The sequence below is a fragment of the Bubalus kerabau genome, chromosome 8, assembly GCF_029407905.1.
Source record: "Bubalus kerabau isolate K-KA32 ecotype Philippines breed swamp buffalo chromosome 8, PCC_UOA_SB_1v2, whole genome shotgun sequence".
In the NCBI taxonomy this organism is placed as follows: Eukaryota; Metazoa; Chordata; class Mammalia; order Artiodactyla; family Bovidae; genus Bubalus; species Bubalus kerabau.
This window is the reverse complement of record NC_073631.1, coordinates 54,217,657-54,242,175: the sequence shown is the minus strand read 5'-3', so window position 1 is coordinate 54,242,175 and position 24,519 is coordinate 54,217,657. Positions and strand designations below refer to the sequence as shown.

The window sequence follows — 24,519 nt, the reverse complement described above, 5'->3', positions numbered from 1 at the left end:
TCTCAGCAAACAAGAAGAACAAATTTTACATATATAAATGTGTGCAGGAAAAAAGTTTTTAATATAAATAATATCATGCTGTTTATGTAGTTTTGACTTGTCAATAAATGATTTTAAAACTCTTAAGTTCCCTTTGAGTATTGCTTTGTGTGAATCACACAGGTTTTGATATCAATGTGATATAATTGTTATTCAATTATCATTTATCTTTAACTTCCTTCTTAATCTAGAAGTTATTAAAATATGTAATTTAAATACCTGCTTTTATGCACTGAGAAGGCTTTTGGTTATTAAATTCTAAGTTTGTTACATTTTGATTAGTGAAAGTGTTCTATATAACTTTTTAAAAGGGAATTTATTAAGGCTTCCTATATGGCCTAGGACACTACTATAAAAATAATCCATGTGTATTTGAAAATAATCTGTATAAATTATGTTGGAGTCAGAATTCTAGATAAATATGAATTAGACATGCTTGTTAAATGTTATCTGAATCTCCTATATCTTTACTTTCTGTCTTAATACATTTATACTAAAGACTCAAATATAATTGTAGATTTTCTATTTCCTTTCTAGTTCTATAATTTTCATTGCATATATTTTAAAGCCATTTATATTAAAACTGTTCTTTTTAATTTTTTTGCTTTTATCAAAATGAACACTTCCTCTTTGTTCCTATAAATAATTTATTATCCCAGAGAGTTTCTGGGTTTTTTTGGTCTTGTTATCCACCAGATACAGGTACTTTCTAAATGAATATCTGTTTATCATTTTATTTTCAACTTTTATGTATTATTGTATTTTAGCTGTGATTTCATTGGCTTTTGGTTTTAGCCATGGGCTTCCCTGGTCGCTCAGTTGGTAAAGAATCTTCCTGCAATGCAGAAGACCCTGGCTCGATCTCTGGGTTGGAAAGATTCCTGGAGAAGGGAATGGCTACCCACTCCAGTATTCTTGCCTAGAGAATTCCATGGATAGAGGAGCCTGGCGGGCTATAGTCCATAGGGTTGCAAAGAGTCAGACATGACTAAACACAGCACAACAACCCAATACAGCCAATTTATCTTTGTTAAAGAGTTGGACACAACTGAGTGACTTTCACTTCACTTCACTTTAGCCGTATATGAGTTAATATTATAACCAGTGAGCTTTACCAACTAGTCTTCTTTTATATTAATATAATTAAACTTATTTCTGACACTATATTTTTGCACTTTTTATTTATCATGTTTCCATGATAAATACATGCATTTAAGTCTCCTTTTAAGTCTTCTCGGACTGAATCAAGTTCTGTATGTTCTATCCACCCTCTAGTGCCACTGCTGCCCCTTGATCTGAAAGCTTTTAACAATCCTTCTTTTCTTCTAGTACAACAGTCCCTCCTTATCCACAGGGGATATGCTCCAAAACCCCCAGTGGACACCTGAACAGTGGACAGTACCAAACCCTACATACTATGTTTTTTTCTATACTAATGGGAGGGTAGCATACACAGTGTGGATATGCAGGACAAGGATGATTCATGTCCTGGGTGGGACAGCAAGATATTTAGTAACACTATACAGAATGGCATGCAACTTAAAACTTATGAATTGTTTATTTCTGCAATCTATAGTTTTCAGACTGTAGTTGACTACAGGTAAGTGAAACTACACAAAGCAAAACAGCAGATAAGGGGGGAACTACTGTGCTTATTACTTTTAAATCCTTTTCACCTTTTTCCTAACATCCTTCACCTTACCATTTAACAACAACTAAAGTGAATAACTTTGGTCTCATCTGAAGGGAGAAGTTTACTTTTATTTTGCTTCATTCTTTTCTCAGCCACCCACATTCCAAACTTACATTAAAATTTAGTATACCACATACACTTTTTCTCTCTCTTTTTTATGGTCAATAGTTATTTAGATTTACCAATATATTTACTAATTTCTTTGTTCAACATTATATCTTATATCTCACTACCTCTGAGTTTATTTTCCTTTTTGTAATTAACTTTCAAGATTTATTTTTAAGAGTCAGTTGAACACAATTCTTGACTAGCAGCACTTTTCTCTGAAATATGTAGGAGGTATTTTAGTTTATCAAATGACTGGAATCACCTATTGGCATTTAATGAGTGAGGGCAAGGGTTACTAAATATCCTGTAATACACAGTATAATCCCACTCAAAATGTCACTTGTACTTTTGCTTACGATGATACTTTAAGTTCTTGTAGATAAGAAAATATCTTTATTTTTGCCTTCACTCTTGAATAACAGAATGGCTAAACATAGAATTATAGTTCAAAGTTTATTCCTCACACCATCAGTCTTCTCCCATATATAGTTGTTATTAAGAATTCTAATGTCAGATGGTCATTTCTTGATAAGAATTGTCTTAGTGAACTGTCTTTTCTATAGATAACACTTAGGAATTTTGCCTTTATTCTTGATATTTTAAAGTTTATTACGATGTGTCTCCGTGTGTGTGCTCAATTGTGTCCGACTCTTTGTGAGCCCATGGACTGTAGCCTGCCAGACTCCTTGTCCAAGGGATTTCCCAGGCAAGAATACTGGAGTGGGTTGCCATGCCCTCTTCCAAGGGATCTTCCCAATCCAGGGATCAAAGCCATGTCTCTTTCATCTCTTGCTTTGGTCAGATCAGATCAGATCAGTCGCTCAGTCGTGTCCGACTCTCTGTGACCCCATGAATCGCAGCACGCCAGGCCTCCCTGTCCATCACCAACTCCCAGAGTTCACTCAGACTCACGTCCATCGAGTCAGTGATGCCATCCAGCCATCTCTTCCTCTGTCGTCCCCTTCTCCTCCTGCCCCCAATCCCTCCCAGCATCAGAGTCTTTTCCAATGAGTCAACTCTTCGCATGAGGTGGCCAAAGTACTGGAGTTTCAGCTTTAGCATCATTCCTTCCAAAGAAATCCCAGGGCTGATCTCCTTCAGAATGGACTGGTTGGATCTCCTTGCAGGCCAAGGGACTCTCAAGAGTCTTCACCAACACCACAGTTCAAAAGCATCAATTCTTCGGCGCTCAGCCTTCTTCACAGTCCAACTCTCACATCCATACATGACCACAGGAAAAACCATAGCCTTGACTAGACAGACCTTTGTTGGCAAAGTAATGTCTCTGCTTTTGAATATGCTATCTAGGTTGGTCATAACTTTCCTTCCAAGGAGTAAGCGTCTTTTAATTTCATGGCTGCAGTCACCATCTGTAGTGATTTTGGAGCCCAGAAAAATAAAGTCTGACACTGTTTCCACTGTTTCCCCATCTACTTCCCATGAAGTGATGGGACCAGATGCCATGATCTTTGTTTTCTGAATGTTGAGCTTTAAGCCCACTTTTTCACTCTCCACTTTCACTTTCATCAAGAGGCTTTTGAGTTCCTCTTCACTTTCTGCCATAAGGGTGGTGTCATCTGCATATCTGAGGTTACTGATATTTCTCCCAGCAATCTTGATTCCAGCTTGTGTTTCTTCCAGTCCAGCATTTCTCATGATGTACTCTGCATATAAGTTAAATAAACAGGGTGACAATATACAGCCTTGACGTACTCCTTTTCCTATTTGGAACCAGTCTGTTGTTCCATGTCCAGTTCTAACTGTTGCTTCCTGACCTGCATACACATTTCTCAAGAGGCAGATCAGGTGGTCTGGTATTCCCATCTCTTTCAGAATTTTCCACAGTTTATTGTGATCCACACAGTCAAAGGCTTTGGCATAGTCAATAAAGCAGAAATAGATGTTTTTCTGGAACTCTCTTGCTTTTTCCATGATCCAGCGGACGTTGGCAATTTGATCTCTGGTTCCTCTGCCTTTCCTAAAACCAGCTTGAACATCTGGAAGTTCACGGTTCACATATTGCTGAAGCCTGGCTTGGAGAATTTTGAGCATTACTTTACTAGCGTGTGAGATGAGTGCAATTGTGCAGTACTTTGAGCATTCTTTGACATTGCCTTTCTTTGGGATTGGAATGAAAACTGACCTTTTCCAGTCCTGTGGCCACTGCTCAGTTTTCCAAATGTGCTGGCATATTGAGTGCAGCACTTTCACAGCATCATCTTTCAGGATTTGGAATAGCTCAACTGGAATTCCATCACCTCCACTAGCTTTGTTCGTAGTGATGCTTTCTAAGGCCCACTTGACTTCACATTCCAGGATGTCTGGCTCTAGGTCAGTGATCACACCGTCGTGATTATGTGGGTCATGAAGCTCTTTTTTGTATAGTTCTTCTGTGTATTCTTGCCATCTCTTCTTAATATCTTCTGCTTCTGTTAGGTCCATACCATTTCTTTCCTTTATTGAGCCCATCTTTGCATGAAATGTTCCTTTGGTATCTCTGATTTTCTTGAAGAGATCTCTAGTCTTTCCCATTCTGTTGTTTTCCTCTATTTCTTTGCATTGATCAATGAAGAAGACTTTCTTATCTGTTCTTGCTATTCTTTGGAACTCTGCATTCAGATGTTTATATCTTTCCTTTTCTCCTTTGCTTTTCACTTCTCTTCTTTTCCCAGCTATTTGTAAGGCCTCCCTAGACAGCCATTTTGCTTTTTTGCATTTCTTTTCCATGGGGATGGTCTTGATCCCTGTCTCCTGTACAATGTCACGAACCTCATTCCATAGTTCATCAGGCACTCTATCTATCAGATCTAGGCCCTTAAATCTATTTCTCACTTCCACTGTATAATCATAAGGGATTTGATTTAGGTCATACCTGAATGGTCTAGTGGTTTACCCTACTTTCTTCAATTTAAGTCTGAATTTGGCAGGTTCTTTACTACTGTACCATCTGGGAAGCCGTGATGTGTCTATATACTTTAAGTTAAAATATAAGTTATATATCTTCATCATTATGTGTATAAATTTTAGTTTGCACCTGGTAGATCTTTCAATCCTAAGGATTTGTGTGTTCAGTTTGGGAACGTTCTTGGCCATGACTACTTCAAATATAGTTCAGCTTCCATTTCCTCCTTCTGGAACTCTTATTAGGGCTGCTGCTAAGTCCCTTCAGTCGTGTTTGACTCTGTGCAACCCCATAGATGGCAGCCCACCAGGCTCCCCCATCCCTTGGATTCTCCAGGCAAGAACACTGGAGTGGGTTGCCATTTCCTTCTCCAATGCATGAAAGTGAAAAGTGAAAGTGAAGTCGCTCAGTCATGTCCGACTCTTAGCGACCCCATGGACTGCAGCCTACCAGGCTCCTCCATTCATGGGATTTTCCAGGCAAGAGTACTGGAGTGGGGTGCTATTGCCTTCTCCCTTATTAGGGCAGATGTTGTAACTTCTGGTGAGGTTCTCCATGTCTCTTACCTTTTCCTTTGTAACTTTTTGTGTTGTATAATGCTGGAGATTTCCTCACATCTATCTTCCAGTCCACTCATTAGCTCTTCAGCTGAGTGTTATTCTCATTAGCTCTTCAGCTGAGTGCTATTCACACATATTTAGGTTAATATTCAATAATAGTTTGTTTTTCATAATTCACTCTATTTGTTTCATAATTCCTGTTTGTTATTTTGTGGAAGAAAATCCCTCTTTTATTCCTCAGAGGAATATAGTCCTTTTTAGATTCTTTTGTTTTTTTCCACTGTATCTAATCTAAGTGAATCCTTTGTTAGATTTGTTGCCCTTGTTTTGCGATGCTTACATTCTCTAGGTTTTGATGCTTTGTGGTTACGATCTTCTTGGACTTCTGGGTGGCACAGTGGTAAAGAATCTGCATGCCAATGCAGGAGATGCAAGAGACACCAATGCAGCAGATGCAAGAGATGCAGGTTAATCCCTGGGTCAGCAAGACTCCCTGGAGTAGGAAATGGCAACCCACTCTAGTATATGTGCCTGGAAAATTCCATGGACAGAGGAACCTGGCAGGCTATAGTCCATAGGGTCAAACACGACTGAGCAACTGAGCACACCCATCTTTTGGCCTAAAAAGACCCCTTCAGCATGGAAATCTCAAGCCAACAACCCTGGCCTGAACTATCAGTAATGCAGTTCTTAGGGATTACCAGAGAGGGTTCCCATTTGTTTCTTTCTTTAGGGAGTGACTCCTTTTCCATTCCAGAGATAACTCCCTTTCTTGTTTCAAACAGAAGTTTATTAAAACTTTACGGATGTCTAAAGTTTGCTGTGGAAGGGCAAAACTTTAACATATGTTCAGTTTAACATCTTGAATTCATAAAATTAGTTTTCAGGAAATTCCTGGTCTTTTATTGGTCATGTTTTTCTTTCAGAATTTTTAGAATCATTTCATCAAGTTAAAACAATTCCCCTGGCACTCTGAATAAGATATTTAATTTTACAAACTAATTTAGATTAAAAAAATGTATTTTTTAATGCTGAATCACCCAGCCAAGGAAATGGCATGGCTGTTTATTCAATCTCTTTTTGTTTTAGTCAGTATAGTTTTAAACTTCTCTTCATTTGGACCCTTCACATTTTTTTACATTTACCTTTAGATATTTATGGGTTTGTTTTTTTTTTTTTTTTTGCTTTTGAGACTTTGATCTATTCTCCAATTCTTCTAAAGCTGGCTCTATTTGCAAATTGGAAGCTGACTGAATTTTACATATTAGGTAAAAGAAAACTATCTGACTTTATGATTACTATTTCTAATAGTTTCTGAGTTCATGCTTGGGTTTACCAAGTATATATTCATATAATCTAAACTATAAATGTGTCTCCTCTTTCCTAATAAAAAAGACCTTCATAGTCTGATCAAAGGTAAGATAGTTCAATGGCTTAGAACAGTAGCTGGCAATTTTTTCCTGTAAAGGTATGAGAGTAAATTATTTTAGGCTTAATGGGGCATATAGGGCTGTGTCAAAACCACTCAACTGCTACTGAGAGCAAAAGTGGTCACAGACAATACATAAAGGAATGAGCATGGCTCTGTTCCAATCACACTTTAAAGGATCGCAAAAATCCTAGTTTAGAGTATAGTATATCTAAAAGTAAAGTCGATCTGCCGAAGTTAAAATCTAGTCTTCAGTATTTATTGGCCATATAACCTTAGGCAAGTATCTTAAACTGTCACTGTCTCAGTTTCTACAACTTTACATAGTATAAAAAATAGTTTCTATATTTGTGGTACCTATTTGTGATATTATCATAATCTGTGGTAATGAAATAATAATGTTCAATAATTAGAATGGTACTAGGCATAAAATAAATGCTCTGTCATTATTAGCTATTTCTACTATTATTTTTATCTCTTGTTTTCTTTTCTTACATGGCTAAATTACCTTATAGTTCCCAAAACACTATAAGACAGAAAGCTTATAATAAGCATCCCTGAAGAACTATTCATCTAATCAAATTTTACTAAGGTTACAAAAATCAGAATCAGTTTATAAAAACACCATTCTGGCATCTATTATAATGATTACCTCCTTTTTAAAAAGCTCTTGACATATTTATAGAATTTATTTCCCTGATATTGAGACATTTTCCTATGAAATAGAAATTCTGACATGAATCCCACTTGATCGTTATATATTATTTATTCATTGTGCAGATAACATTCACCTTGCTGATACTTCATTAAGGAATTTTTATATTTATAATCATAAATGAGATTGCTTTATAAAGTCTGTTGGAGTGGATAATTTTTTTACTGGATTTAAAAATTAGAATTATGTTTGTTTTATTAAAAAACTGAAAGACTTCTCTCTCTTTTTATACTCTGGAATTATTCAAGTTGTATTAGTGTAATATATTCCTTGGAAGTTTAAGAAATGACCTGTTAAACTCTGAGTCATAAAGTTAGCTTTATGACAGTTTTTCTCAAAAGACAGATAAAAATCACAGCATAAAATTTTTAAAAAAATATAAATAAATAAAAAACAAACTAGAAATAGCACCTTCAACACATGTAATAAACTAAAAGATTCAATATACAAAAAGGTCTTATAAATCAATAAAACACATGTGGATCATCAAATAGAAAAATGGTCAAAAAAGGTCAGACACAATTAATAGAAAAAGAAATACCTATAAATCACTAACAAAAATGTGGAAGACTAATCAATTATTATTGAAAAGAAAATGAAGTATTACTTACAAATCATACTGGAAAATTTAGAATATCAAAATATCCAGCGATATCATTATGTGGGTTCTTTCAAATATTGTGGGAGGCAGTATAACGTGATTCCATTTGTCAGAAGACAATTTGGCAGTGTCTATCACAATTCTAAATATACATATATCTTTTAGTCAGAAATTCCATTTTAGGAATATATTCTATAGAAAACCTACCCAACCTGACAGAGCTGTTCACTGTAGCATTTTTATAATATTAAAAACCTGAAAATAACCCAAATGTTCTTCAGTAAAATATTAGGTTAAGTAAGGATATCACATCTAATAGTAAAATATAATGCAGTCATTATAAAGAGAACTATATCTATACCTACTGGCAGGTATAGTGTCCATGAAATACTGTTTAAATAAGTCAGTTGAAATATAGTATATAGGATAAAATCCCAGTTAATAACAAAGGAAAACAAAAGAAAAATGCTAACACATGGAACAAGTTCTGTAAGGATACGTAACAACCAACTACATTATAGGGAAAACAGAAGACTTTTCACCTAAGTTAAACATTGTCTAAAAAATGTAATAGGAATCTTTTATGACTAGAATTTTAAATAAAATTTGAAATAAAAATTTTAAATAAAATTTGAAAACTATCTGAAGGTATACTGGAACTAAGCTTCAAATTCAGGCAAAATTACTTGCTAATTTTAATTCTTTGGTAAGAGCAAGTCTTTTAGCTGGAACTCCTGGCCCCAATTCATCTCAGCTGCTGACAGAATAACTTTTATAAAATACTAATATGTTCAGTCTTAAAGTTGTTCAATAGCTTTCAAGATGAAATTCATGTATTTCAGCATGGATCACACAGGTTACAGGTTCTATCTAGCCACTGCTCAATTCTGATTCATTTTCTACTCATATCATCTGCTTACATAACTTAAAATTGCCCAAATGAATTATGCTCTCGCGTCCTTCTCTGTCTGTACATGCACTGTCCTCTACAGTGAATAGTCCATTCTACCATCTTCAGCTGGCCAAATCCCACTCATTCTTCAAATCTCAGTTCAAAAGATAAATCTTCAGAGAGCGTTTACTTGTCTTCTACATCTCAGTTAAATTCTAATTTCTATTCCCAGAAACACTCTTAAACATCTCTAATCTTACAATGTTGTAAATCGCTACAGTATTATAATATCTTCTATTATATTATCAAACACAGTGGAATCAGGGACTGAGTCTTTTATCTTGTATCTCCTAGTACTTAGCACATATTGCTTAACAAAACCTAGTTGAATTTACTAGTGATACTGAGTTTGTTTTTTAATTCAACTACCAAATGTCCTCAGAACTGTTAGTAATCAAGAGTTGGTTAAAAAGAATAAAAATTATGCAGAATTTTTTTAGTGGATGATAGAGCCTTTTATACATCTTTCTAGTTATTTCTTTTCAATAAAACCTCCACTAGAGGGCATCCAAAGAAAAGCAGAACCAAATGCTCAAGTCTGACAGCAGGAAAAAAATACCTTCTTAGTGGTATCTTTATTACTTCTCTGTACCAAAGAAAAAACAGCTAGTTTATCTTCCTGTCACATTTTTACTGTAAAGATCAGTGTTATCTACTATTTTTAGTCCCAGCTTTTGGCTGGGAGATTAATGAAACAACTATGATAAAGGAGATTTTGAAAATCATAAAAGTCTCTGAATTGAACATTCATTTCCAGTTATTTCCAGTTTTATGACATTAATGATTCCAGTAACCAAGGCTATAAAAGCTGACAAAACACAAAATATGTTTGAAGGCACTGTAGTAGATCGAGGCAGCTAAAATATGAAAAGTCAGGATCCTGGAGAAAAAAGAAGCATTTACTGAATGGAGTCCTACATTCTCTGACAGGTTTTCCCTTGTGACATTTGCCAATTCCTGGGTGGCATAAGTAGGCCTTATTTTAGCTAGAGACAGTCTGAATAAAGGGAACAGCAGAAAAGTGGCCCTGCAGAGAAGGGATCTTTTGCTGGACTTTTACCTTCAAGGCATTTTGAGATTCTTAAACTACACAAAATATGTGTAGGGAGGGAGAAAAGCAGACCAGATAAGCTGCTAAAAGGTGAAAAGCTGAGAAAGGCTTTTAGAGAAGTCGCTCAGTCGTATCTGACCCTTTGCAACCCCATGGACTGTAGCCTACCAGGCTCCTCTGTCCATGGGATTTTCCAGGCAAGAGTACTGGAGTGGGTTGCCATTTCCTTCTCCAGAGGATCTTCTTGACCCAGGGATTGAATCCAGGTCTCCCGCATTGCAGGCAGACACTTTACCGTCTGAGCCACAGCACTCAAAAAGTTGAGGTGACAAAATACGGCATTCATGACCCTCAAAGGGAGACGTTACTCAAGTAAACCCCTAAGTTTGAGATAAGACCACTGAAGGAGTATGGGGAAATAGACTAAACCCAATACCCAGGCATGAACTAATGTAGAACCCTGATCTAATCAGGGATTAACTGCCAATCAGGAAAAAAACTAAGTATTTTCTAGAAGCAGACAGACCTATACAAATGTTCATACATTATTCAATCAAAAATAATTAGGCATATTAACAGACAACCAAGTGACCAAAAGAAAGAAATGATAAAAACAGACCCACAGAAATTATGAGAAACACACTTTTAAAAATTAGTGTGACTGATAAGCTTCAGAAATAGAAGACAAGTGAAACATTTAATTAGAAACCCGAATTTCAGGGAAAAAATAGAGGAAAGCAGAAATTTTGGACGGAAAATGGGATTACTGAAATTGAGAAGGTAATACGTGGGTTTAATAGAAGATGAGCTATAGGAGAAGAGGAATAGTCACCTGGAAACTAAGCCAGGAGAAAATACCCAGGAAACTACTGTAATAAATGGAGAGGGAAAAGATGGAAAGTAAGGAAAAGAGACATACATGATATGGGTGTAATGGTCTAAATCCCGGAAAGAGAGGAGAGGGAGCATGAAACAAAAGCAGTTTCTTAATACTAAAAATATGATGAAATATACCAAGCAACAGATTCAAGTTCTATGAACCTCAAGCTAGACAAACTGAAAGGAAAGCAAACCTAGGGATATCATACATAGCAAAGGTGCCCAAAACAAGAGACAAACAGAAAATCTTACAATCTACCACAGGATACAGTCAACACATTCAAAGCCTAAGAATAACAGCTAGCTGGCTTTTCAATAGAAACAAGGAGGCCAGGAGACAACTATAATAGCTTTAAAATACCAAAAGGAAACTAACTCCTAACCTAGGAATCTATGCTCAATGAAAATAACTTTCCAAATTGAAGTGAAATAAAAAGGTTTTCAAACAAAAAGACTTTGTCACCAGCAAATCAACTGAAGAAGATTTTCAGAGGAAAATGACCCCTGATTGAAACATGAAAATATAGGGATGACATGAAGAGCACCAGAAAAGATGATTACAGGAGTAAATCTAAATAAAAGTAGATAATAATGACAACATAGTTGAAAACAATAAAATGATGAAAATAATATATTGTGAAGCTTAAAAATATAGATAGATTTGGAATACATGACAACAGCACAAAGGGGTGGGTGGGATGGGCAAATGGAGTTAAAATACTCCAAGATTATTGCCATTGTCCAGGAACTGGCAAAAGTACTCATTTATAATAGATTCTAAGAAGTAGAGAATACATGTTATAATCTCTAGAGTAGCCATTCAAAGAATAATAGAAGAATGAGTGATAGCAAGATAGGAAACTGCAATAAATAAAAAGATTAATCTAAAAACAATCTTGGAAAAAAGAACACAAATTAAATGGAACAGATATATCAGTATGTATCTTAAATGTGAATGGACTAAATAGTAAAAGTTAAAAGTAAACTATTAAGCAATCTGGATTTAAAATGAACTATACTGCTTACTTTATATAAAAATACATAGAAAGGTTGAAAGCAAAACAGTGGAAGAAGATACATTATACACACACTAACTAAAAGAAAGCTGACATAACCACACTAGCATTAGATATTATAATAAGAATTCCTAGACATACAGAGGAGTACACTTCATAAGAGTAAAAATGTTAATGCATCAGAAAGATGATGGCCTTAAAAACATAAAAGCAAAAGTTCAACAAAATACAAATCACAGTAACTGGTAGAGCAAGCAAGCAAAAATATCAGTAGTCATTTAGAAGAGCTGAGCAATTAAACTAATAAATGTTGCCTAATTAATACACATAGACCATTTATATCCAACTATTACCAAATTACATTATTTGCTAGTATACATGGAACATTTGCAAAAACTGCCATAGGTTGGGCCATAAAGAAAGTCTCAACAAATTTCAAAGATCTGAAACCATACAAAATATGTTCTCTGACACCTGTGGAATTTGGCTGGAAATCAATTTAAAACATTAAGAAAAAAACCTAGGAGAATAAAAAAAGTGGATATATAAAGTATTTCTCAGCAATAAAAACATATGAACTATTGTTCAGTTCACTTCAGTTGCTCAGTCGTGTCCAGCTCTTTGTGACCCATGAACCACAGCACGCCAGGCCTCCCTGTCCATCACCAACTCCCGGAGTTCACCCAAACTCATGTGCATCGAGTCGGAGATGCCATCCAGCCATCTCATCCTCTATCGTACCCTTCTCCTCCTGCCCCCAATCCCTCCCAGCATCAGAGTCTTTTCCAGTGAGTCAACTCTTCGCATGAGGTAGCTAAAGTCTTGGAGTTTCAGCCTCAGCATCAGTCTTTCCAATGAACACCCAGGACTGGTCTCCTTTAGGATGGACTGGTTGGATCTCCTTGCAGTCCAAGGGACACTCAAGAGTCTTCTCCAGCATCACAGTTTAAAAGCATCAATTCTTTGGCGCACAGCTTTCTTCACAGTCCAACTCTCACATCCATACATGACTACTGGAAAAACCATAACCTTGACTAGATGGACCTTTGTTGGCAAAGTAATATCTCTGCTTTTCAATATGCTATCTAGGTTGGTCATAACTTTCCTTCCAAGGAGTAAGCATCTTTTAATTTCATGGCTGCAATCACCATCTGCAGTGATTTTGAGCCCCAAAAAATAAATCTTAACATGAATGTATCTAAAAACTGTTAAGCTGAGTTAAAGAATTCAGACACAAATGCAAAATAAAAAAAATTCTAAAAAGAATTTAGATATTAAGAATTTACAATGTATGAGGTACTAACCAAAAACACTAAACCAGCATAGAGAAGAAAAAACAAGAGGGGGTACCTCTAGGGCTCAGGAGATTGTCTCAGAAAGCACTTTAAGGAACTTCCTAGGGTAATGGAAAAATATTCTCCACTTGAAAGGGATGTGAGCTACACTTGTATATACATTAATCATAATTCAAATTTACACTTTTAAGATCTGTGTATTTCACTTTGTAAATCAGATCTCAATTAAGAAAAGGGAATTAACGTTATGCCAAATTTTACTATATGATGTGTACAGATGGATGAGTGGATGGATGATTGTATGTATATACATGTGGATAGATAATTTTATATTTTTTATATATATATATATATATAATTTAACATGGGCAGGAAATACGCATACATATTATAAGACTGGTTGCTTCTGGGAAAGAAAGAAGGAAAAGTGAGTATGATTTGGGAAGATACAAAGGGGCCTTTGTTGTTTTTGTTCAGTCACTAGGTCATGTCTAACTCTTTGAAAAACCATGGACAGCAGTACACCAGGCTCCTCTGTCCTCCACCAACTCCCAGAGTTTGCTCAAATTCATGTCCATTGAGTTGGTGATGCTATCTAACCATTTAGTCCTCTGCCATCCCCTTCTCCTTTTGCCTTCAGTCTTACCCAGCGTCAGGGTCTTTTCCTATGAGTCGGCTCTTTGCATCAGGTGGCCAAAGTATTGGAGCTTCAGTTTTAGCAAGTCCTTCCAACAAATATTCAGGGTTGATTTCCTTTCGGATTGACTGGTTTGATCTCCTTGCTTCCAAGGAACTATCAAGAGTCTTCTCCAGCACCACAATTTGAAAGCATCAATTCTTCGGCACTTAGTCTTCTTTATGGTCCAGTTCTCATATCCAGACATGACGACTGAAAAAACCATAGCTTTGACTACAGAAACATCTGTCGGCAAAATGATGTCACTGCTTTCTAATATTCTACGTTTGTCATAGCTTTCTTTCCAAGGAGCAAGCATCTTTTATTTTCCTGGCTGCAATCACTGCCTGCAGTGACTTTGGAGCCCAAGAAAATAAAATTTGTCACTTCTTCCTCTTCTATTTGCCATAAAGTGATGGGACCAGATACCATGATCTTAACTTTTTAAATACTAAGTTTCAAGCCAGTGTTTTCGCTCTCCTCTTTCACCCTCATCAAGAGGGTCATTTGTTCCTCTTCACTTTCTGCCATGACAGTAGTATCATCTGCATATCTGAGGTTGATATTTCTCTCAGCAATCTTGATTCCAGCTTGTGTTTCATCCAGCCTGGCCTTCTGCATGATGTACTCTGCACAGAAGGTAAATAAGCAGGGTGACAATATACAGCCTTTGTCCTTTCCAAAATTTGAATGTCAGTTGTTCCATGTCTGTCCTGACTGTTGCTTCTTGACCCACACAGGTTTCTCAGGAGACAAGTAAAATGATCTGTTACTCTCATCTAAGAACTTTCCAAAGTTTGTTGTGATCCACAGAGTCACAAGCTTTAGTTTTAATGAAGCAGAAGTAGATATTTTTCTGGAACTCCCTTGCTTTCTCCATGAGCCAAAGAGTACTGGCAATTTGATTTCTGGTTCCTCTGCCTTTTCAAAACCCAGCTTGTACATGTGGAAGCTCTCAGTTCACATAATACAGAAGCCTGGCTTGAAGGACTGTGAGCATAGCATTGCTAACGTGAAATGAGCTCAGTTGTAGGGTAGTTTGAACATTCTTTGGCATTGCCCTTCTTTGGGAATGGAATTGCAACTGACCTTTTCCAGTCTTGTGGCTACTGCTGAGTTTTCCAAATCTGGTGATATATTAAGTATAGCACTTTAACAGCATCATCTTCCAGGATTTGAAATAGCTTAGCTGGAATTCCATCACCTCCATTAGCTTTCTTTGTAGTAATGCTTCCTAAGGCCCATCTGACTTCAAACTCCAGGATGTCTGGTTCTAGGTGAGTGACCACACCATCATAATTATCTGGGTCATGAAGATCTTTCTTGTATAGTTCTTCTGTGTATTCTTGCCACCTCTTCTTAATATCTTCTGCTTCTGTTTGGTCCTTATTGTTTCTGTCCTTTATTGTACCCATCTTTACATGAAATGTTCCCTTGATACCTCTAATTTTTTTAAAAGAGATCTCTAGTCTTTCCCATTCTATTGTTTTCCTCTATTTCTTTGCATTATGCACTTAAAATGGTTTCTTATCTCTCCTTGCTATTCTCTGGAACTCCGCATTCAGATGGGTATAACTTTCCTTTTCTCCTCTGTCTTCCACTTCTCTTCTTTTCTCAGCTATTTGGAAGGCCTCCTCAGACAACCACTTTGCCTTCTTGCATTTCTTTTTCTTTTGTCGAGTCCTGGTCACTGCCTCCTGTGCAGTGTTATGAACCCCTGCCCACAGGCACTGTCTACCAGAACTAATTCCTTCAATCTATTTGTCACCACCACTGTATCATCATAAAGGGTTTCATTCAGGCCACACCTGAATGATCTAGTGGTTTTCCCTACTTTCTTCAATTTAAGCCTAAATTTTGCAATGATCTGGGTCACAGTCAGCTCCAGGTCTTGTTTTTGCTGACTGAATAGAGCTTCTCCATCTTCAGCTACAAATAACATAATCAATATGATTTCAGTATTGACCATCTGGTGATGTCCATGTGTACTCATCTCTTGGGTTGTTGGAAAAGGGTGTTTCCTGAGACCAGTGTGTTCTTTTGACAACATTCTGTTAGCTTTTTCCCTGCTTCACTTTGCACTCCAAGGACAAACTTGCCTGTTACTCTCTTGACTTCCTACTTTTTCATAACAATCCCCTATGATGAAAAGGACATCTTTTTTTGGTGCTAGTTCTACAAGGTGGTGGTGTCACAAAAACTGGGCAATTTGAGCTTTTTTGGCATCAGTGGTTAGAGGACAGATTTGGATTACTGTGATGCTGAATGCCTTGCCTTGGAAACAAACTGAGATTTAATCAATCTATGTTATTTTAAAACATACTTAAAGCAAAATTATAATCACTGGGCAAAACATGGCTTTTCTGAGACTATATGAATATAGTTTTGATATACAGAAGTTTTATATGATTTTTCTTAATTTTTAATGTCTTCTATTAGCTTTAATAAGTACTAATGTGTGATCACTGACCTAGAGCCAGACATCCTGGAATGTGAAGTCAAGTGGGCCTTAGAAAGCATCACTACGAACAAAGCTAGTGGAGGTGATGGAATTCCAGTTGAGCTATTCCAAATCCTGAAAGATGATGCTGTGAAAGTGCTGCACTCAATATGCCAGCACATTTGGAAAACTCAGCAGTGGCCACAGGACTGGAAAAGGTCAGTTTTCATTCCAATCCCAAAGAAAGGCAACGCCAAAGAATGCTCAAACTACCGCACAATTGCACTTATCTCACACGCTAGTAAAGTAATGCTCAAAATTCTCCAAGCCAGGCTTCAGCAATACGTGAACCGTGAACTTCCAGATGTTCAAGCTGGTTTTAGAAAAGGCAGAGGAACCAGAGATCAAATTGCCAACATCTGCTGGATCATAGAAAAAAGCAAGAGAGCTCCAGAAAAACATCTATTTCTGCTTTATTGACTATGCCAAAGCCTTTGACTGTGTGGATCACAATAAACTGTGGAAAATTCTTCAAGAGTTGGGAATACCAGACCACCTGATCTGCCTCTTGAGAAATTTGTATGCAGGTCAGGAAGCAACAGTTAGAACTGGACATGGAACAACAGACTGGTTCCAAATAGGAAAAGGAATTCGTCAAGGCTGTATATTGTCACCCTGTTTATTTAACTTATATGCAGAGTACATCATGAGAAATGCTGGACTGGAAGAAACACAAGCTGGAATCAAGATTGCCAGGAGAAATATCAATAACCTCAGATCTGCAGAATGACAGCCCCTTATGGCAGAAAGTGAAGAGGAACTCAAAAGCCTCTTGATGAAAGTGAAAGAGGAGAGTGAAAAAGTGGGCTTAAAGCTCAACATTCAGAAAACGAAGATCATGGCATCCGGTCCCACCACTTCATGGGAAATACATGGGGAAACAGTGGAAACAGTGTCAGACTTTATTTTTCTGGGCTCCAAAATCACTACAGATGGTGACTGCAGCCATGAAATTAAAAGACGCTTACTCCTTGGAAGGAAAGTTATGACCAACCTAGATAGCATATTCAAAGAGACATTACTTTGCCAACAAAGGTTCGTCTAGTCAAGGCTATGGTTTTTCCTGTGGTCATGTATGGATGTGAGAGTTGGACTGTGAAGAAGGCTGAGCGCCGAAGAATTGATGCTTTTGAACTGTGGTGTTGGAGAAGACTCTTGAGAGTCCCTTGGCCTGCAAGGAGATCCAACCAGTCCATTCTGAAGGAGATCAGCCCTGGGATTTCTTTGGAAGGAATGACGCTAAAGCTGAAACTCCAGTACTTTGGCTACCTCATGCGAAGAGTTGACCCATTGGAAAAGACTCTGACGCTGGGAGGGATTGGGGGCAGGAGGAGAAGAGGACGACAGAGGATGAGATGGCTGGATGGCATCACTGACTCCATGGACGTGAGTCTCAGTGAACTCTGGGAGTTGGTGATGGACAGGGAGGCCTGGCGTGCTGCGATTCATGGGGTCGCAAAGAGTCGGACACGACTGAGCGACTGATCTGATCTGATCTGATCTGAATGGATATTAAAAATGAATATCTTCAAAGATTAAGATCCAGTAAATTCTGGACTAAATAAAGGTCCTAATAATTTCACAGTTCCACAGGGACACATGAAGAGCAGATATTAAGTTTTCCTGGCACAAATGGATTTACTTCTGTTTATTCCTGGACTTATTGCTATAACACTGGAATGTGGGAAGGGTTTCCACATGAAAATAAAATTTTAGCACCGTTCTTCCCAGTAATGAATATGTCACCTATATGTGTGTATAAGGTATAATGAAAAGGTATAATGAAAAATATATTAATTCTTTACATCTTACGCTTCACTTGCATCAGCAATCATCCTTCTAACATTCTTTAGCACAGACCATTAACATATAAAATTAACCTATTCTGGTGAGAAAATGCTGAAATAGAGTATATTTAAATAAAAATTTTTACTTTTTGAAAGCTATGAAATATGAGAGTAAATTTTAAATGTTGTTTTTACACCATTCACTTTTCCCAGGACTTCTAATATCACTGGATATTCCTGAATACAAACTGAATACAGTTCAAACTAAGATAAGACTACTAAAATAGGTAAGTAACAAGTTACTATATTTCATTAGATCTAAGACATCATCAATATGAGGATGCATACCAATTTCAGAAATGCTATAATATGTGGGGAAAAAAAGTGCCATAAAACATGAAATATGGTTGGTTTTTATTTCAAATTAATTTTTGTGAAAATATATCTGGTGACATAAGTATATCATTACCAAGGTTCAAAAAGAGACTTCTGAAGAAGATGGATTAGAATTTCTAATTACAAAGCATCTGAAATAATTATATTCACTACTTGGGTAATCTTTTTGAGGCATGTGAGGCCAACTCCAGATTAACATAATTCATTTTTTTTTTAACAAAGCAGAGTTAAAAGACTAACTGTTAAAATGAACAGTTAGTTCATTACTATACTTGACATCCCATTTAGACAGTATCCTGTATCTCTTCTCTCTCTCTTCGTTAGCTACCATAAAGGCAGTTTACATTCATTCTTTCCACATCCCCTACTCTCATTTACTGTCTTCCCTGAGCTTCCCTGGTGGCTCAGATGGTAAAGTGTCTGCCTGCAATGTGGGAGACCTGGGTTCAATCAGTCCATGTGGTCGCAAAGAGTCGGACATGACTGAGCAACTTCTCTTTCTTTATCTCAATAAGACTCCAGATTTTTTTTTTTTACATTGAAATAATCATTTTAATGTTTTATCATAACACATAGGAACACATGTGTTTATGTATATTTTATTAAAAGAATAAATGTTTAAAGAAAAATAGTATCTATACTTATTTGTTTTAAAATCAATCAAAACGAATATCTTAGAAATCATGGTGCTTATAACAACACAGGAAGTATTCCCAATTTAGGTAAATGTAACTTTTGGTAAGGGGGTTCCTGGACGACTAAGTGGTAAAGAATCCTCCTGTAATGCAGGAGACACGGATTTGATCCCTGGGTGGAGAAAATACTCTGGGGAAGGAAATGGCAATCCACTCCAGTATTCTTGCCTGGGAAATCCCATGGACAGAGGAGCCTGGTGGGCTATAGTCCACGGGGTCACAGAAGAGTTGAACACGACTTAGTGACTAAATATTTGGTAAGCATCAGAACTATCAAATGGCAGCATGTTAATTAAGTCCTTTCATATTCATTATCTTGTTTTAATTCTCATAGTCATGTTGCTAATTAGCTAGATATCATCTCAATGACAGAGGAAACTGAACCTCAAAGATTTCCAAGCTCCTTAATAGTCATATTAGCTTGGACAAGTCATTGAGGTAGTATTTGGACCAAGATTTTCAGGCTTGAAGTCCTGCTTCAAACTTTCTGCAGTATAAATGGATTAATATATTAATTACTTCACAAATGATATGTTTTAGTTAAGCTTTATAAATATATAAATGACCATTCTATATCAAATACACTAATTCAATAAAAAACTTGATAAATATAACATGAAAGAATTATGAAGGAAGTAAAAAATACCATAGTAGTCAAGCAGCTTACAGTAAAATGAAAACTTTCATATATTAAATGATGCAAGAATGAAGAGAACAACACATGACATGTATAAAAATGTGCTGAACAAGATAATCACCTACCCAAAATCATAGCCTATGAACAAAAAGCACTCTTGTGGGCTGTAATAAAATAGAGAAGTTAACAAACTATTAATCTGGCCCTTGACAGCAAAATGTGAATGCACCATGAGGGGAGGAGAGGATATTCCAAACTGAAGAATAACAAAAGGAAAAACAAAGAGGTAGAAATGATTATGTATCTGAAGAATATCACTGAAATTGTATAAATGAAATAAAAGTTAGACATTAGGGAGATCAAACTACTGAGAGTTTAGGATTTCACCTAATAGACAAAAGGGAAGTGTGTTCCACAGGTAACAGCATATAGGACTGACTAAAGCACAGAAATGGTGCAGTCAGAAATACCAATTAGGAGGCTATTTAAGTTGCCCCTGGGCTTCCCAGGTAGCTCAGTGGTAAAGAATCTGCCTGCAATGCAGGAGACCCCGGTTCAGTTTCTGGGCTGGGAAGATCCCTTTGAGAAGGAAATGGCAACCCACTCCAGTATGCTTGCCTGGAAAATCTCATGGACAGAGAAGCCTGGCAGGCTATAGTCCATGCAATCTCACAAGAGTTGGACATAACTCAGTGACTAAACAACAACAAAGCTGCCCCTAAAGTGGGATGATAAGTATCAAAACTGAAATAAATCTAAGAAACATTACTGAGAAAGAGTAAATTATATATAAAAGTGAATGGAAAAGTTTGAGATAAATATCTATTTTTCTTGGTATAAATTTATGTTCAATATTCAGAATTAACTATTGCTTTAAGTATACAGTAAATAGGAAATACAATTACTATAGCCATGAAGAAAATACATTTAGAATAACATGGTAAGTCAACAGGGCTGCCCACTCAATACTTCTGATTCTACTTGTGTGAACACAACAAGACTGAATTTCTTTCAGTTCAGTTCAGTTCAGTTGCTCAGTCGTGTCCGACTCTTTATGACTTTGTGACCATAATTAAATAGACAAAATGACATGGGTCTCTTCCAGGTGGGAACTTTAGCAGCCAGCACACAATTTACTATCTGTGCTAGACATAAATAACACAAAGTCAAGTCAAAATTTGAATGGTTTATGTCCTAGTTTTTTTTTTTTTAGTCTTGGTTTCTGTGCATGTGTCTTGAGAGATGAGTGTCAAGGGCTTTCATTACCTAGCTTTCCTCACCTTTATCCTCTCCATTCTGTGCTTTCAAAAGGACCAAGCAGATTTACACATATATGAATAGCAATATCAATCCTACACCTTATATATGCAAGGAACACTAAGATATTTGTCACTGTTTGCATGCGAAACTGATAACAAAAATCAGGTCCTAAATGCAGATAAAGAAAAGACAGGTAAATAAAAAAATAAGTAGAAGATGTTAACAGGCAATCTATAAAAAAAGAAAAAAGAAAAAAATCACAAAATAATAATTTTTGGTAATGTTTTCTAAATAAGCTATCAAAAAATTTTTTTTTCTGGAAATATTTTTGTGAGGGCAGTGGAACCCTGCTCCAGTACTCTTGCCTGGAAAATCCCATGGACGGAGGAGCCTGGTGGGCTGCAGTCCATGGTGTCGCTGGGGGTCGGACGCGACTGAGCGACTTCACTTTCACTTTTCACTTTCACGCATTGGAGAAGGCAATGGCAACCCACTCCAGTGTTCTTGCCTGGAGAATCCCAGGGACGGGGGAGCCTGGTGGGCTTCCGTCTACGGGGTCACACAGAGTTGGACACAACTGAAGCGACTTAGCAGCAGCAGTCTATGCTTTCAGAGCAAAAATATGTCACATCATTACTTACAACTAGAAAACAAGTTAATATTGTAATCTAAAATTACACCTCAATCTACCAAACTGCTCCAGTGACGTTTACAACCAAATTTATATTGTGATAAAGACAGTAACATTTTTCCCAGAGTATTTCCTCTACCGGCAATAACATTCAACAAGTTAACAATCACACAAATGATTACGTCAAAACCTTGGACATTGGCTCATGTGTGCAGTCTTATCAATGGTAATAAAACATCTATTAAAATGAAAATACCACATCATTTTACAAAACCCTTATCTCATGACTAAGCACTGTGAATACAACAAACTCCTCTGCCAGAAAAGTTGCCTTCTGAATGTAAAGAAAATATATCTTCTTTTTTTTTTTTCTAATATAAGAAAATGTTTTAGCAAACTAGGGGGAAAATACAATTTCTAAAAACAGAAATGTTAATTATATTTTTAAAGGCTTATTATTACTCAAACAATAAAAATATCAATTGCAAATTTAAGGTTAGACTGAAGTGTTTAAAATTTCATTATGTGTCCCATACAGACCTTTAAAACTTTGATAATTCATATCATGTTACTGCATTATAGACATAAAATAAGGAAATAAGACATAAAATACAGTCATAATATAGACATAAAATAAAAAAAATAAGGAACAATAAAGTCCATACTATAGCACAGCTGCCAAGTTCCAATTAATTTACTTGCAGGACACCTTGTTTTCAGAGCTAAAAGTGATTATACTGCTGAATTAAAGTGATAATATTTTCTGTTCATGTATTTTCCTTTGCAATCTGTGGACTTTTCAAGTAAAAATATTCAAGTACCTACACTAATTTAGGGAAAGAGGAAAAAATATCCCAAAATACAAGTCAATTTAAGATGTGTTTTGCAACAATTAGAAAAGTCATGTTGTTTAAACTGGTTGCGATGAAAAAATCCTCAACCTAGACAAGATGGGGAATATAAATACACTCCAATGGTGGATCCTACTCACATTACATTTCCTTACCAAACCTTTGCTACAGTCAAAGGCTCAAACATTTGATTGCAAACTTTCTGTTCTATAAAAATAATGGATACTATCTACCTCTGAGCAGTCAGGATTACATTAGACAACAAATTTAAGAGCAAATGACACAGTGCATGCTACACAGGAAGCAATGAATAAATGTTTCATTTAAAAACAAAATAAAAAAGCCTAACCCAGAAACAAATGATAAAACCCCAAATAAATAAATCAGTATTAAAAATTATCATATTTGCTAGACATAGTATACTAAGTATTATGTGGCAAGATCCAAGAGAAATACAAAACATAATTTGTATTAATTTAAAAATGGATTTCAAGTTGTCAGGTTTTTTTTCCATTAGTCCTACAGGATAGAAAATAAAATGAATTTTTAAAACTAAGAAAAACTAATAAAAGATCAAGGTAGATCTATATGTACTCACATTTAGCTGATTATTAAATAATAAATCAATACTATTTTCAACAAGATTTGATAAAGTAAGATACATAAATAAAAATCAATTAAAAAATCAAGATGCTGATTTCTGCTTCCAGTAATTGCAAGCTAAATTTGGATCAAAACTGAAAGCCTTTAAAAATAGCTAGTTTTTTTTTTTTAATTTCTTAAAGACTGAAGAATTAATACAATATCAAAGAACTACTGAACCAAAATCTATATGGCAAAAACATAGAGGTAAATAAACTCAGCATTCACAGTTAGCTTTTGCCTTGAGGGCATTTGCCAGTTCATAAGCACTGATCTTGGCAAACACCCTCTTCCGACAACGCAAGAGAAGACTCTACACCTGGATATCACCAGACGGTCAACATCAAAATCAGACTGATAATATTCTTTGCAGCCAAAGATGGGGAAGCTCTATACAGTTAGCAAAAACAATACTGGGAGCTGGCTGTGGCTTAGATCATGAATTCCTTATTGGCAAATTCAGACTTAAATTGAAGAAAGTAGGGAAAACCACTAGACCATTCAGGTATGACCTAAATCAAATCCCTTACAATTATACAGTGGAAGTGAGAAATAGATTCAAGGGATTAGATTTGACAGACAGAGTGCCTGAAGAACTATGGACAGAGGTTCGTGACACTGTACAGGAGACAGGAATCAAGACCATTCCCAAGAAAAAGAAATGCAAAAAAGCAAAATGGCTATGTGAGGAGGCCTTACAAATTGCAGTGAAAAGAAGAAAAGTGAAAAGCAAAGGAGAAAAGGAAAGATATACCAATTTGAATGCAGAGTTCAGAAGAATAGCAAGGAGAGATAAGAAAGCCTTCATCAGTGATCAGTGCAAAGAAATAGAGGAAAACAACAGAATGGGAAAGACTAGAGATCTCTTCAAGAAAATTAGAGATACCAAGGGAACATATGCAGATGACACCACCCTTATGGCAGAAAATGAAGAACTAAAGAGCCTCTTGATGAAAGTGAAGGAGGAGAGTGAAAAAGTTGGCTTAAAGCTCAACATTCAGAAAATGAAGATCATGGCATCTGGTCCCATCACTTCATGGCAAATAGATGGGCAAACAGTGGCTGACTTTGTTTTGGGGGGCTCGAAAATCACTGCAGATGGTGACTGCAGCCATGAAATTGAAAGACGCTTTTCCTTGGAAGGAAAGTTATGACCAACCTAGACAGCATATTAAAAAGCAGAGACATTACTTTGCCAACAAAG

General features: G+C 36.3%; 1 protein-coding gene and 1 long non-coding RNA gene across 2 annotated transcripts in view; one reads left to right on the top strand and one right to left on the bottom strand.

Annotated features, from left to right (window-relative positions):
- Window positions 1-24,519, bottom strand: part of ASZ1 (ankyrin repeat, SAM and basic leucine zipper domain containing 1) — a 74,400-nt gene that overhangs the window by 27,023 nt on the left and 22,858 nt on the right. The gene's annotated exons all lie outside the window — the stretch shown is intronic.
- LOC129659163 (uncharacterized) overlaps window positions 1-24,519 on the top strand; it is a 122,440-nt gene that overhangs the window by 75,724 nt on the left and 22,197 nt on the right. Inside the window, exon 4 of the long non-coding RNA XR_008717823.1 lies at window positions 18,417-18,490. This is a non-coding gene — a long non-coding RNA (uncharacterized LOC129659163). The remainder of the gene's footprint in view (window positions 1-18,416; window positions 18,491-24,519) is intronic.